At 43.2% G+C, this 15,619-nt stretch overlaps 1 non-coding gene across 1 annotated transcript; it reads right to left on the reverse strand.

Annotated features, from left to right (window-relative positions):
- Positions 1 to 14,344: 14,344 nt before the first annotated feature.
- On the reverse strand, positions 14,345 to 14,463 carry LOC145408790 (5S ribosomal RNA). Its single transcript, XR_013898968.1, has one exon. It is a non-coding gene; the product is annotated as a 5S ribosomal RNA (ribosomal RNA).
- Between the last annotated feature and the right edge of the window lie 1,156 nt (positions 14,464 to 15,619).

Consider the following 15,619-nt stretch of genomic DNA (forward strand, 5'->3'; position numbering starts at 1 on the left):
TTCAGTCTGTTTAGGAGACCTCCCCTCTCCGTCTTGCTCCGTGATCAAATGGTTAAGGATTGCTGTATATTAACCCACCAATTTGCAAAGGCTACCGAGATTGAATCACAGCGTTTGGAGGTATGAAGAAAAAGCTGATAAGTGGTCAGTGAGGTGAAGGGCATTAATTCCAAAACAGCAGCTTTGTAACTTAATAGATTAACAATTTGACTCATGCAAATTTTCACCTAAAAATCCTCTGCTGGTAACAGGAAAGACGTCCATATTATCGACGAGGTTCAAGCAGGTGGTGGACCAGTGCAGTACATTGTGTATATTGTTCCGGGTGATTTCTCTGAGAACAGTATGCAGTATGGAGGCAAAGTATGTCGCACTTGTTATGTATGTATGTGTATATTTATGTATATGTTTTTATGTATGCATTTATGTATGTATGTTTTTATGTATGTAGGTTTTCATAAAGTATGTATGTATGCCACCACTCACTCTTAGTCCAAATTTATTAAAGGCATTAATTTCGCTTTCTAATGAGGTAGTTTGTATGATAAACACATCCTCTGGGGAGAGGCATCGTCATAGTTTGAAGATTTAAAACATCAGTATGTTGTTCTGCGGCAAAAGTTATATTATTATTATTATTATTATTATTATTATTATTATTTGAGATTCAGTCATAGCAGCCTGGGAATGTCAATGAATTCCACTCGTCAGGCCGTGTTCACTTCCTGTGTTGCATTACCGGGTATTTGTACACTTTTTTAACTCCTTGCATTGAACGATATTTTTTACTTTATTTTTCCCACATTCAGACGCTCTATCTGTCTGTCTATCAATCTATCTATTTGTTAATCACCACAGGCATTTTTGTGCGAAATGAGAAAACAAAATCTCAAATGTAATTAGATCTGTATCTTAAAAAGGAATTTAATCCCCGAGCTAGGCAACTATGGCCATATAGCCCCGCTAGGTTACAGGAGCGCGCTACCACTCCCGGCACGGCAGTCCCGGGCGAGGCTCGAACTCGCAATCCCCCGATCACGACTCCGATGCTCTACCACTGAGCCACCGTGCCCCCTGAATCTTAAAAAGAACGCAAAGTTTAGGCTAGATCAATTAAATATCCGTTTGCCTAATGATGCCCAGAATAACTTTTTAAAATCTGTCTTGTATTCGACACAGCTATTGTATTCTATTCCATTTAAAGTCAGTAAGAGTGAGTCATAGGAGTCAGGGTGCTAAGGTTGCGTCCACACCAAATGCTTGCTGGCACGGCGGAAGGTGCCTCACTGTAGCCCATACGAGTGGCGACACTGGACGCGGGCTGGTGCGGTGGAGTACATGTGTGGGTTATAATGATGCAGAACGCCAGGTCACGCCAGCAAGCGTTTAGTGTGGAGATGGTATAAAACTATCAACAGAGTCACGGAAATGTGGCAAAATTAATATTGTCACTATAAACCTCTTATGGTCAGAACAAAGGTAGTATTATGTTGTATCTGACGCTATTTTTTTTTTTTTCAGCTGAGAGTATGTCGAAGGCGTATGAGAGTCAGACTCGAGTATATTGGCAAGGGGAATTACAAATTAAGTTAAACGGAGAAAAAGTTTATTTATTACTGGGTAGAGTATAATCATAAACTCTGCAGATCTGCAAACCACACCTGCAGAGAGAGAGAGAGAGAGAGAGAGAGAGAGAGAGAGTCCCTCACGTATTCTTTAACTCTTGTCCTTCCTCTTGGGTCTCAGGCGTCCACACTTCATTTTTCCCACTGACTTGGTGTTTTTCTATGTCACGTTCAGAATACTTAGAATCACTGTATTCCTCGTAACACTCATGCTTCTGTGACTCACTCTCAGCTGAACAGAATCGTCTGGTTTTGGCTGTAGTCGAGTAATAATGTCGTTTCAACCTTGAGAGAATTAATGGTGACATCACAATATTTACACTCGTGGGTAGGATCCATTGTTTGACTCTCAGCTGAGTTAAATCGTCTGAAGTTCGCTGGAATACACTACCTGAGTTGTCCCGACCATGTGAGAGTTAATACGAATGGAACGTGACTGTGAAATAGATCCACAAGCCGGAGAATCTCCAGAGCGCGTCCTTGAGACTAATTGCCCTCTGTGACTGAAAATGTACCAGTTTCCCAATGAAAAAATATCAAACAGTTCTTCTAGCGAAAGTTGATCATTTTTTGCACTATTTCATCTTGTTCATTTGCTGTACAATATCAGTATTTCGTTAGTTTTTGTACAGTATATCGTGTATTTTTTACCTATTTGGAGTGATTCTTGAGGTGCTCATAATATTCTGTTCAGTTTCGTGGAGCTATGAATTTGTGTACAATATTTCGCACACATATTCTCTCTCTCTCTCTCTCTCTCTCTCTCTCTCTCTCTCTCTCTCATAAATGTATACAACGCACTCTTCATTTCTATGCAGTATTCCCTACAATACTGTTGATTCCTGCAGATTTTTTCATGCAGTGTTGACAGAATTATCATAACTGTTAATTTCTGTACTATATTTAAGCGCAGTATTCATTTCTATACATCACGTTCTTCACACTGTTCAACACCATCGTGAAGCCCGGCTCCTGTGTAACCTGTTTAAAAGAGGGTTGACAATTCTGATACAGTTTCTCGCACATTGTACATTGTTGCACGGTATGTCGCATTTAATCCATTTCTTTAATGTACTTTGCTCAGTGTCGATATTTGTAGCATATTTCGCTGTGCTCTTCAGTTCTTATAATATTCAGTACATTTCACGTGTAGATTTCGTACAATGGTATTTACTGGTGTTCAGTAATCGTATGGTGTTCATTCTGTACAGTAATTCAGTATTCTTCATTACGTACAGTACTTCATAGTATTATTCATTAACTGTAAACAGTGTTTGACAGCATTATGGATCCTACCACATCTATGCAGTAACTTGGACATTGTTCGCCTCTGCACAATTTTCGCACATATTTGTTCATTTCTAGAGTATTTACAAGTGTTCTTCATCCTGTACAGTATCTAGCACAAAGTTGTAAGGCTCATCACTTATATCAGTATTTCATAGTATGATTCAGTTCTGTACAGTATTTCGTATAAAGTATGAGACTACCGTGATCCAGTGTGTAATGTCCTTCATTTTGCACAGTATTTCAACATATAATTACCCTGTGTACAGTATGTTTTTGTAGTGTTTCTGCACAGTACTCGTTTTATACAGTATTTCTCACGCTGAAGTCCATTTCTGTGCTGCAATTCGTAGTACAACATTTCCTCACAGTGTTAGACACCTTGCCTCCTCTGTGTGTCATTCGATATTGTACGTCGTATTTTGCTTTGGTACAGTATTTTGAGCCATCTTCATTCCTATGCAGTACAGCAGCACATTGTTCACTGTGTACTGTACAGTCTCCCGCACAATATTTGACAGCCCGGCTCCTCTGTGCGTCACCCACCCCAACAAACGAGCGGGTGCTGTCAGGGAATGGACGCTGGGACTCTTGGTTTCCCTGCATTGAATTTCTTGTTGGTCCCAAATATTTGCTCACAGGTCGGTCTCCAGCCGTGTGTGTGTGTGTGTGTGTGTGTGTGTGTGTGTGTGTGAGTGTGTGTGTGTGTGTGTGTGTGTGTGTGTGTGTGTGTGTGACTAAAATAACGAAGTATTTTTATCCATTGTTATCCAAAGATGGCAGAACTTTGACGCTGAGAATTAATTTTGACTGTCATTAAATTAACCGCAAGAATGATTTATAACAGATTTATAAGAGGCATTAAAACCAATTTATATTTTATTAATAATACACAAAAACACATTCTCTTAATTGGAATGCTCCACAGTCGCAGTTGTTAATTTGTGAATCTAAGCGTGTGCAACATTTATTTGCATACATCACTAATAATCATCATACAGGGAAATCTATGCAAAGTGTTTTTAGTATAACTGTGTGTGAAGTCATACGCAGTAACCTTTTATTTAACAGCCACAATAAGGAACTGCTAAACAACAAAAGCAGTTAGTTCCTAGGATTAAATATCACTTAGAATCATTAGCCCATCATTTTGTGGTTAATTCTCTACCTCTAACCTTGACAGTTGTACATCCTCCCCAAAAAGTATGGGCACTCTTTCAGCACGTATCATTGTGAGACATGGATGAAACATCGTGATGTATGGGTCATTCTGTAAGTATAAGTGCGAATATTATTTCTGGTAATCATTAGAACTCAAAATTGCACAAGGATTCACTTACTGGCTGGTATATGTTTTGAGGCACCACATTTATAGACTCATGTGTGTCTGCGGAAGTTGCTCATTTTCACAACCATCGTACCCAAAGGTACCGAATACTTTGTGCGGGTGTACCTAACACACACGTGTTTATCGGCCTCATAAAAGACACTTGTTTATGGGGCGGAACGTTCCCACCAACTCTCAGTATCGGAAAATGCAACAGAATAAAGGAAACTAATGCTAGTGTGAGGGTAAGGAACTGTCATCCTTCTTTGGGTTCGACTGAATGAGTACACATCTCCAGCTAGATGGAAAGGCGCAAGTTGTTAGGTAATGGCAAAAGAGTGTGCATTGGTGAAGTGTTATGTTGAAGCACACTTCTTCAAAACAACAGGAGGGACCTTATAAGGTCTGTGTACTTTTTCAGTATGGAAACCAAAGAGGGCAGCAGTACAGTACAGCCGAAGAAACTTTGATCAGCCGATTGAGTAGTTAGTGGGAAAGAGAAACTGAACAGCATTAAGAATCTTCAGAGCAGACTAAGATGCAAATGTCTGAGTACAAAGTTCAGGGCTGTCAAATGAGGTTGCAGTAGAAGAGAAGTCAGAGTGTTCACTGGATTTATAGTAAAAATATGTTTTGTTGATAGACATGTTTAATGCCTACTTTAAGGACTCTCGTGCAGTTGATAACCGCATGTAATATCTCCTTGTTTTGTATTACAGGCCTAGAATGAGCCTTGCCCAGTAAGAATGGGGTCCATAAACGCTATGTGCAAGCACTTACATCTCTAATTGTATCTCATTAAACTAACCATAATGGTTTGGAAAAAGAATAACTGTAGAAATTATGTTCACTGACTGCAAGGCTAATAATAACCCTTTTTCTTTGCTTCCAGAGCTAGTATTGGCAGTCTCCACTCACAGTGAATCTCTCACGACGCCTTCTCCCTCTGCCATATTATTCGTGGATACGCAGAGTGAGGGTCAGCACCCCTTTCCTCTGGCAGTGGGGTTGAGGGGTTCCGGGGAGGTGGTAGATGAAGAAGAGAAAGAGAAGGCTGGTGAAGATGGTGACGTGTGGACGACGGTCATAATGGATCAGGGGTCCGAAAGTCCCAACAACACAGAGGTTGTGGCTCAGGTCGGGGGAGACGCTACCTTTACCTGCTTCACTGAACACCTCAACGATGATGTGGTGAGTTACCCGTCAAGTTGTCAGGGCCGGATCCAGCCATCTGGATAAGGGATGAGGAGCACGATTCATAGCAAACCTACTCCTTAATGTACAGTATATAAACAACAAAAAATATGAAAATTCACTTACGTTTATTAAACATGGTAGTAAAACAATACAGGTAAACGCAGGTCCATTAAGACACTGCTGCGTATATTTTGGTAAATAATACTATTAAACTAGAAGTAATCATTTGCCTGCCGAAAATAGGTGTGAGGTGTACGCCCCCCACACCGCAGGTAGGGAGAGATGCTGCCTTAACCTGCTACCTCAACACTAAATTGATGTTGAGATGAAATATCCATCAGGTTGTGGAAAGTTTGATAAAGTTGCCACCTTTACCTGCTCCAGTTATCCTCTCAGTGATGCTATGTGATATATGGAGAGATTTACAGGCATTTACAGGTCACACAAGGCTTCAGGATTCTCTACTCTTCTGTCATTATCTTACTAACAATATCTGTGCTGTTTATCTATCTGCTAATTCTGCTGACTATACAAAATACTTTGCCTTTCCTTGTTGCTAAAGGAGAACCCATGCTCTCCATTTTCACACTTTCCTAAAATCTAATATGAGGTGATTTTAAAGTTCATCACCACATTTGTCTCTCCTCTCCAGTAACTAATCCACCTGGTGAACAAGCCTACATCCTTTTATCCATATAGACTGATACTGAATGACGGACTGATTAACTGAAATAAGACTGGCAATGCGACTGCCAGGGTCTCTTGCTGTAGGACAACAATAAGACTACAGCAAATAATTAAACCTGAGAAGAAGATATAATAAGAGTTCAAAAAACAAAACAGAACAAAAACACATAAAAACTAATGAAACGAAAAAACACCAATAACACTAAACACCAAAAATGTAACAAAGCATTGAACAGTAAACCTTAAAAAGTAGTCCAGCTGCCGTCACAAAGGAGAAGGTTCCCCCTCCCACACTACAAGTCCTGACAAAAGACGTACACTCGGTCAACCACCCAGTGATTAGAGAGGACTTGACGGCACAAATCCTCAAGACTTGGGCACTCCACCGGCCAGTGCCAAACAGTCAAGGGGATTATGCAATCGTTGAAGAAAGAAGGTGGAGTTCCCGCCCTTAATAATCCATGAGAAAAATGGGTGTGGCCAATGTAGATATGGCATAAATTGGTCTCCCTCTGGCGGGAGAAATCCAGGTACCTGAAGAAGCCCATATTTTCAGAAATGGCTCACAACTTGTTGGCCCCTACGGTATCCCAACATCCTTGCCATCAATACTCAACCTGTCCAGCTAAGAATGGATAAAAGTCAGATACGGGCAGCCAACGCCCAGGGAGATGGGGCCCCAGGGAAAGAGGAGGGCATGCTGATGCGCCTTACCCAGCATATCAGTTTGCTCATTCCCTGACACTCACACCTGGGCCAGAATCCAAGAAAACCCCACACGATGGCCAGGGAGGAAAAGCCACTTAAAAAAAAGTGGCAAAAAAAAAAAAACCCTCTGGTGCAGAAGCTGCTCTATGGGGAGTCACTAAGAATCACAAAAGCAGTCCCGGGCAGAATAAAAGTTCTTTGGAGAGGAAATAAAGTCGCAGTCAGATCTGCCATAAAAACAAAAGAAATACCAGGAAGGCTACTGTCCTGAGTGAAGACAACTCCGAAGCCCACCCCAGCGTCAGTCTTTGATCCATCTGTACGTACAGGGATGGAGCCCTCATTAGCAGAGGCATGTTCTAAAAAGAGAGAGAAAGACACTTGTGAGGGAAATCAGTTCTTTTTACCAGCAGTGGACCTACAGAATGTCACCCAAGGGAATGGCTAATAACCCACCCCCAGGGCATCATGCATACAAGCTGTCAGCCTAGGGACAGTGAAGGCTGATGGAACCCTGTAGCCCTGTAATCGAAGAGCTTGAGGAAACTTGGGTGAATGGCATAAACATAAGTCCAGGAATCCTGGGTGAGCATGACACAGGATACAGAGTCCGGGAGGCAGTGAAGACGGTACCAGCACATGAACAAATGATGACGCAAGTTCCAAGGGAGGTCATCAGCTCAAATTTGTGGATGGCTTTAATCCCCCAGACGCCAGACAGACACTATCATGACGCACAACATTTCACGTGCGGATATGGGTGTCTGTAGCAGAAGAGTAGACCTCATACCGAAAATGAAGTTGGGAAAGAATAAGAGATTTATGCACGAGGAGGAGGGTCTTACAGTCAGTACCCCAAGAGAAGTGAGTCAGAACCCTGAGGAGACTATGACGTAACACTAGCTTCCTTAACGGAACAGAAATGAGGAACCCTGGTCAGTTGTTTACCAGATATAAGACCCAGAAACAGTCTCTCTTCCACACAGGAGAGTCTGCATAGAGCTATAGGTCTGGGTTTGGGTGAATCCCATGAAGATGAAAAAAATACATCGCCACAGTCTTTGTAGAAGAATAATGGAAACCACGAGACTCAGCCCTCTGGGAAACTCTATAAAAAGCCAGCTGCAACTTCCTCTCCAGAGACATCGAGAAGCAGTGATGGAAATTGAAAGGCAATCGACGTATAGCGAACTACGTGCATTGTCCCGGAGTTCATTGAGTACCCTGCTGATGGACACAGCGAAGAGAGCTATACTAAGGATGCTTCCCCTGTGGCACCCTACCCTCGAGTGGATGGGCACTAAAAAGCAGGTCCCCCATCCATACCCTTAATGGCTGGTTAGATAAAAACCCACAAAAAAACAAACCCATGAAAAAAGTAAAATGCCATGACACCACAAAGTGTCATATGCCTAATCTTAAATCGAAGAAAAGACAGTGTCCTGGTGTTGGTTAGTAGAGAAACCTCACAGACAGGAGATTCCAGGGATGGCAGGACATCAGAGGTGGCCTGCACTTTATGAAGGCCATACTGGACAGATGATAAGTAGTCACCTCTCCCCAAAAATCACATGACCCAACTATTCACCACCCTTCCAACAAAGAACTTTACATAAACAAGAATTTAGAGAAACCGGGTGATAATTTGTAGCCTGTAGATGATCCTAACCCTACCTGGGAATCGGGATACTTACAGCAACACCCCAAGGAAGTGGAAACGCACCATTACACTAGATTTTATCATAGAATGACAGCAATAATGAGAGGGAACCATCAGACATGTGACACAAAAAGGCATAAGTAATATCATCACCAGCCAGGACAGGAACCAAGGTACTGTGACAAAACAGATTGAAATGTAGAAGTAGAGAAGAGGACATTATAAAACTCTCCTCCAGAAGAGGCGAAACTGAGACCACGAGATTCCAAGTGCTAATAGTGGCATGTTGATGGCAATTATGTATGTGTCGTTGACACACTAACGTGTGATCTACAAACAACTCAGCAACAACCAAAGGACCAGCCACAGTTTCACTTGCATCACATAAAACACAGGGGAGGGATTAGTACAGCTTTCTGAAATTTTTCTCATCCGGTTCCAAACCTGAGCGTTAGAGAAGTCCTCGAGTCAACAGAGGAAACATAACCCTTCCATGTTGAATGTTTGGCCTCCATTAACATCCGCATGAGCTCGCACCCTCCGAAATACCGCTAAATGCTGAGGATCCCCAGGATGGTGATTAAGCTGAGAGAAGGAAGCCCATTCTCATTCATTGCAGAACTGTACTCACGGGTCCACCTAGGAAATAGATGTCTGAGAAAATGACCCTTCGTTTTTGGAACAGATAAAAGAGCTGCTGAACGCAATACATCAGTTGAATAACCCACCACCTCTTCAGTACTGCCAAAATCATCCACAAAGAAGTCAGTGCAATATAACTGCAAAAAGTGGCCAATTAACCCTATCTAGGCGCCCGTGAGGAATACGAGGTTGTGACCCATTCCTTAGCAGCAGTTGAAAGGATGGGAAAGTGATCATTGCCATGTAAGTCCAGCAACACACACTAAACACAATCTAACACAGCATCAGCCGAGAACAGAGATAAGTCAATGGTAGTAAATGTCTTAGTTTGGCTACGGAAGTATGTCATCTCATCAGAAAACAAAACAACTGCTCATCCTCCACTAAACAAGCCAGCATAGTACCTTGAGGATTGGCTATGCTGTCACCCCATAGCGGGTGACAACTACTGAAACCTCCCAGTAATGGAAAGAACGGGGAAAAGTATGAATAAGGTGTTCCGGATCCACCCTCCAGACTAGGAGAGAAATAAAGCCTGAAAATTGGATAACGATGACAGAAAAACCCGAGCAGCAACAGTCTGTACGTGGTGGAAACACTCAGATGAGTGAATGGGACATTACAGCGAAGTTAGATAACAGTACATCCACAACCTCCTAGGCCTGGAACAGAATAAGATAAAAAAAGACATGGTAACCAGGACTGGAGTGAACAGCATCACCAAAATGCATACAGGCAGAAACTGGACAAGAAGACGACGCAGTTTCTCCTACTTGGCACGTAAACCAAAATACTTCCACTGATTGACAGAACTTACAGTGGCTGGACGATCAGGATAAGTTATATGACAACACAGTTCCTGGCAAGTGAGCAGATTTGGTCGGTGTTTAGGAAGGCCCTTAGAAAGAGACATCCCAGCAACAGGAGTCTGCACATGGTGCTGACCACCTGATGGCAACCATGAGGAGGAGGAGGAGGTAGCAAGTTATTTGACGTTCTTCTTCGGAGCCAAAAGAACAGTCTGCTTGGCAAACAGGTTGCACGTCACCCTAGGTGATATAAGATGACCAGTGCCACACCAGAAACATCAGAAGTACAAGTGGACTCCACATGACCAAGACTTCTATGAAAACAAGACTGCTTATGGCTGAAAAACAGTACATGTGATCCAAGCAAAACCATCACCTGGTGGGGGCCAGACCACTGGCAAAACACCAGCTTCAGCCTGCACCTGGCTAGACTCCAGAGACTACAGGGCAGGGGGAACAGAGAGGTCCACACAAGGTTCCACAATGAAGACTTTAGGCGGAGGGTCTTCAGGCCCAGAGAATTTTGAAGAACATGGCATTGGTTGAAAGTATAGAATAACTTTGGAGAAGCTGGACAAATGACGACAAAGGGACACACAGACATGATTATCCGCCACCATCACAGGAGGGCACAAGACCTCTGCTACTGAAGTGGAGGCAGAAACAGCAGGAGCAGAGGGTGGTTGAACACCAGTTTCACAAACAGTAAAAGCCACAGAAATGGCGTCCTGCAAATCACAAGCAGCTTCCAAGACACAGGACGTCATTCAGGAGCACCAGAAAGGACAGAAACTTAAATAATGCCAGGCTGGAAAAAGCAAGTCTAGGTCTTCCTCTTTGCTTCAGGGAACGAGACCTTTTTATGGGAATGAATGGACAGGATCTCCTTTTCAAAGCAGTAGTGAGGACAATGTCAACAGCATGGGCACCACCACAGCAGAAACATTCAAAGTCCTGGACAGTCACCGGCATTAAATGAGCCACCACAGGAAACACAGACACCAGGAAGGCCAGCCTGTCCGTAGCAGCAGAGGTGGCTAACATGCCTATACTCTTGACAGTGGAAACACCATTTTGAGGTTGGCGCGTAAGCCTTCACATGAAGTTTGAAGCAAGTTTCATAGAAGCAGGCAATGTTAACTTGTCAGTGGTTATGAAGAAGGTCGGATTTAAGTTCAGAATACCATCTATTGTCTGCAAGCACTCAGTGGTCACCACACCAGAAGACCGCAGTTCCTCCAACAGCTTTGCCTCTGAGTAATAGAGGAAGTCACAGGAAAAGATGACACTTTACACTGGTTAAAGGTAGCATGATGAACACAAGATATATTGTTGCCAGACATAGAAGTCTGAGCTTGTAAATGGCAGCTCTCTCCTGGGGAGGACACATCAATAAGGATACAACCATCCCACTGGGAGGAGATAATAGGTTCATGGCCACCAGCAGAAACAATGACACGGTGAATTTCGAAAATGTCAAGATCTAAAACTGATCCTCCCCTGGAGGATATCTACGTGAGGTATTTTACATACTAAACAGGCTCAGACAGAACAGCACGGGACTCCAAAGTCACACCAACCCAGCAGGAACTCCTCCTGGTCCCAGGTGGATGCTGGGGCAAAGGAGGAGAGCCTCCAGGGACCTGGAAAGGTTCCAGAGAGGCAATAAGAGGAAGAGTCTGATGAAAGGCTGAGGACAGATGCAGGGTCGCCAACAATGTTTTCAAGTTAATGAGCCATGAACAGCAAACACATTCCCACACTCCCCACCCCTCACCCCACCACATAGCCCAACGAGGGGAGGCCATATATCAGGGATAACACCCCACACGACCCCAGAGGTAGTGAGGGAGTATACATAGGTAACCACAGAGGGACCCAGTTAAGGGTGTCATCAGAATTATAGGAGTCACCAGGTCCCCCAGTGTCTTTTGACCCTAACCAACAAATGAACAGCCGACTGACCTGTTAGCGACCAACCAGGCCGTCCGCCTAGCCAGAGTGGGACACCAGAGAGGTGTGTTGGTAGCTGCAGGGTGCATCATGCAACATCGCTCAACCCTCAGGACTATCGTTTCTCAGCATTGTGGGATGCCATGCACGACAAGCACGTGGCGAAATAAAAACCATGCCTGAGATAGGGGATAGGCAGGGTTGTACAACATCACTGGTAGGCCTCCTCTACCAGTGATGGAGGGGGGATACTTGATATACGAGGCTGACAAATGCTGAATCCTGCAAAGGTAGACAGGCCTTTAGTGTAGGTGGCACTGCTGGCCATGCCTCAAGCCCTGCCAGCATCTCAAGGTGACCCCCCCTTAGTTGGGTAAATGACTGAGAAGATTGCACATCACCCTACTGCCTTCGAGAGAGTTCTAACCTTTTCTTATATGTAATTCTCCTGTTTATTGTACCAATCTTTTATGTCCACTGAACTCCTCTGATCACAGTCTTTTTTTCAGTAACCTGTCATATCGCACCAGGAAGACCTGTTAAGGAGTGTTTGGCATTTTGTTGCTTTGGGCTGTTAGGCACTCGGGCAATACTTCTTTGATTTTTCCTTGAATATTATGGAGGTTATCCTCGGACATGGAAGTATACATTAGTTTCTATTACTGTCTGACTAAGGCATGGAAAGGCTTTAGTATAATCACACTTGTTCTATTGCAGTCCATAACGAGAAGGTGGCTTACAAAAGATACCACAACCAGCCTACCCAGGAATTTCGATCTTTATAGGTTTCTGCCCGGAATTATGCTAAGCCGTTGTTTCTATTACTGATGAGACGGGACCATTTGACCAACATTTCTCCTCAGTTTCTACTTGGGATGAATCAGAGTCCAGTGCTATCGCTATCTCCTATCCCCTCTAATTTGCTCATGCGTGTCATTCAGATTTCTTCAATGATGCCTTCTGCACTGATGCCTCCTGTTTTTCTCTGCAAAAAATGTGCTTTGTGCTGACATCATGCCTAGGTAAACTCTTTGCTTTTACCTGTGAACGTGGTGCCTTTGCTTCTTTCTGGATGTTGGCTCTCATTCAGCCTGTCCTGAAGAAGAGTGACCATTCCTAGCGTTCTGTTACCTAGTTGCTGTGCTAAATTATGTTTTTCGTCTCTGAATCTGCCACTAACAGGAAGATTCTGGAGCATGCTGACTCTCATAACCTCCATTCAACTGCCAGGGTGGGTTCTGCACTCTATGCTTAACTGACAAATCTCTCTTTTCTGATTATTGCTAATTTGATCTTTGGAAGTTTGACGAAACCCGTGCCATTCCACCTGGCATCTCAAAATCTTTCAAGCGAGTCTAGTACAAATTATTTCCAAGCTTACCTCTTAATACTGTTTTTATCTTTGTCTCTGAGTCTTCATCTCAAGTCTCCTTTCTGGTCGTTTTACTCTACAGCTGCTATTTTAAATGGCCGTAATGTTCCTCTTTCAAAGCTATTATTGAGCCACGTAGACGAAGTCGATGGTCATTATTTTTGTACGAAATGTGTGTGTGTGTGTGTGTGTGTGTGTGTGTGTGTGTGTGTGTGTGTGTGTGTGTGTGTGTGTGTGTGTCTGCGTGTCTGCCTGTCTGTCTGTCTGTGTAGAAAACCCAAATCTCAGCGAGTATTGATTGTAGAAGGAAAAGTTATTAATGAAAGTTGTTTAGAGTCACAACTTGAGTTCATATGTCACTCAGCCAGGATTGGGAGTCATCCAGGATGGATACATACCCGGTAATAGTCAATTGTCATTTAACAGTATTTTTACAATCTACCTGGCTCACACATGACGGGTAGTCTTGTTATTAATATTTTTGCTCAGACTGTCTCTCAGGTTCACCACTTCTCTTCCTTCAATTGAACAATGATCCTCTAATCTGCACATCGGGCCCTATCCACTCATGTGATGAATACTTCACCCTTTATGTTTCCACCCGCTTCTCTCAGCCTCCGTCACAGAGGTTGCCCAGTAAGTCACGGGATGAGGCTATTGCACACCTAATTTCTGACTTGGCTATCATTTTTGACTGAGGTAATAGAAACGTTATTGTTTTTAACGCATTAAATACTTAGTTCCCACATTTTTGTCTATGAAAGTCTTGTAATGAACAATCCCTTAACATTCAACAGTATACAGCTCAGTTCTTCATCATCTCTTGATATCGCTGGGGTTTATTTCTGTCAGGATCTATCATGAAAAGTGCAGATTACCACCCCTGTAAATTCTCACTTCAAGAGATTAGTTGTGGTAGATGACTCCATGCTATCATCATCCCCTGCCCAGCTGTTGACTTTGTCCCATCCATTGCCAGACGCCATGTATCCCAAACGGGGTGGTCAAGGGCTTAGAGTTAATTGTTTTATAGGGAGGGGCACTAATCCTCCACCAACCCCACTTGACACGTAGGGATGCCAACAGCATCTGGTGTTCCCAGGCGGTCACCCATCCAAGTACTAACCAGACCCAGCGTTGCTTAACTTCGCTGATCGGACGGGAAGCGGTGTACTCAACGTGGCATGGCCGTTGGCTTTGTACAGGGGACATATTCACCCAGCAAGGTGTATATGCGTAATTCGTCGTATCAGGGGGGGCTCAACACATACATCACTTCTGAACAAAGGAGTCAAAGGCTTTTCATCCTGTTTGCTCTCCTCTCGCTGACTCCCTTCAGCCTCTCTGTTTCCTCGTTACATTCTTGCATTTTTGTCTCTTTACGATCACCATTTCAGTGGCCACTGCCATTCTGAACTATCTGTTTGTATCCCTCCTCCTGTGCAACAAATGTGTAGCATCCATTTAGCAGCACATGCTCACCCCCCTTCTAAATCTAGTGCAAGTGTTAATCGATATTCCCAGTCATTTATGTATTCAACAAGCCTTCCTCAAGTGGATCTGTCTTCATCAGTCTGTATTTGCGTGGAATTTGAATTTGCTTTGTTTAGTCCCCTATTCCTTTGGAAAGGACAACTGTGCTGGCTTTTGGTCTTTGGTTCTAATTTCTTAGCAAAACAAATGTTCATTGTGGTGGAGTAGTTTTCCATTTAATTCATGATGATTACAATCAATTTTATTCTGCTCAGGAGAGGCTTTTCAAACTAGAGGTGTTAAATATAATATTTACTGTCTCACTTTTGGGGCATTGTCCAGAACTTAATGAAATCGTGTGGAGGTTGAAAAAAAAAAATGTCATAGGATAAAAGAAATTACACCTTGATGGTCTTGAAAGATTCAGTGGTGGATTACAGTGGACAAACATTTGGTAACCATCCATTCCTGTTCCTGAATACTTGAAGCTGAGATGATGCGCTGACAGAGTGTGTATTAGTGTGCCAAGCTGAAGGGAATGTAAATAACAATGTATAGTGTACTAAGGGGTCGAGGAATATACAAATGAGTACATTCTAAAGACACTGCAGGATTTATTAACACTTGTGGTCAAACAGTAACATAGCCTTACCTATAAATTTACTCAAACTTTCCCCTCGGTTCTGGAGATTCTAGAATGACATGTTCTTGTTTTCCATGGTGTTTTACTCAAAATCTGCCGCCACTGTTCTCCCGCCTCACTCCTAAGCAAAATCAGTAAATCATGGCTGGCTGGCAACTCCTTAAGGAACAGCGTGGAGGGCAGCTTCTCTGGGAGTTCCCTTGGTGATGTCATAAGTAATTGCTCATAAAAGGGGT

The sequence above is a fragment of the Coenobita brevimanus genome, chromosome 8 (assembly GCF_032717465.1).
Source record: "Coenobita brevimanus isolate Jiangsu-jjx chromosome 8, ASM3271746v2, whole genome shotgun sequence".
Classification (NCBI taxonomy): Eukaryota; Metazoa; Arthropoda; class Malacostraca; order Decapoda; family Coenobitidae; genus Coenobita; species Coenobita brevimanus.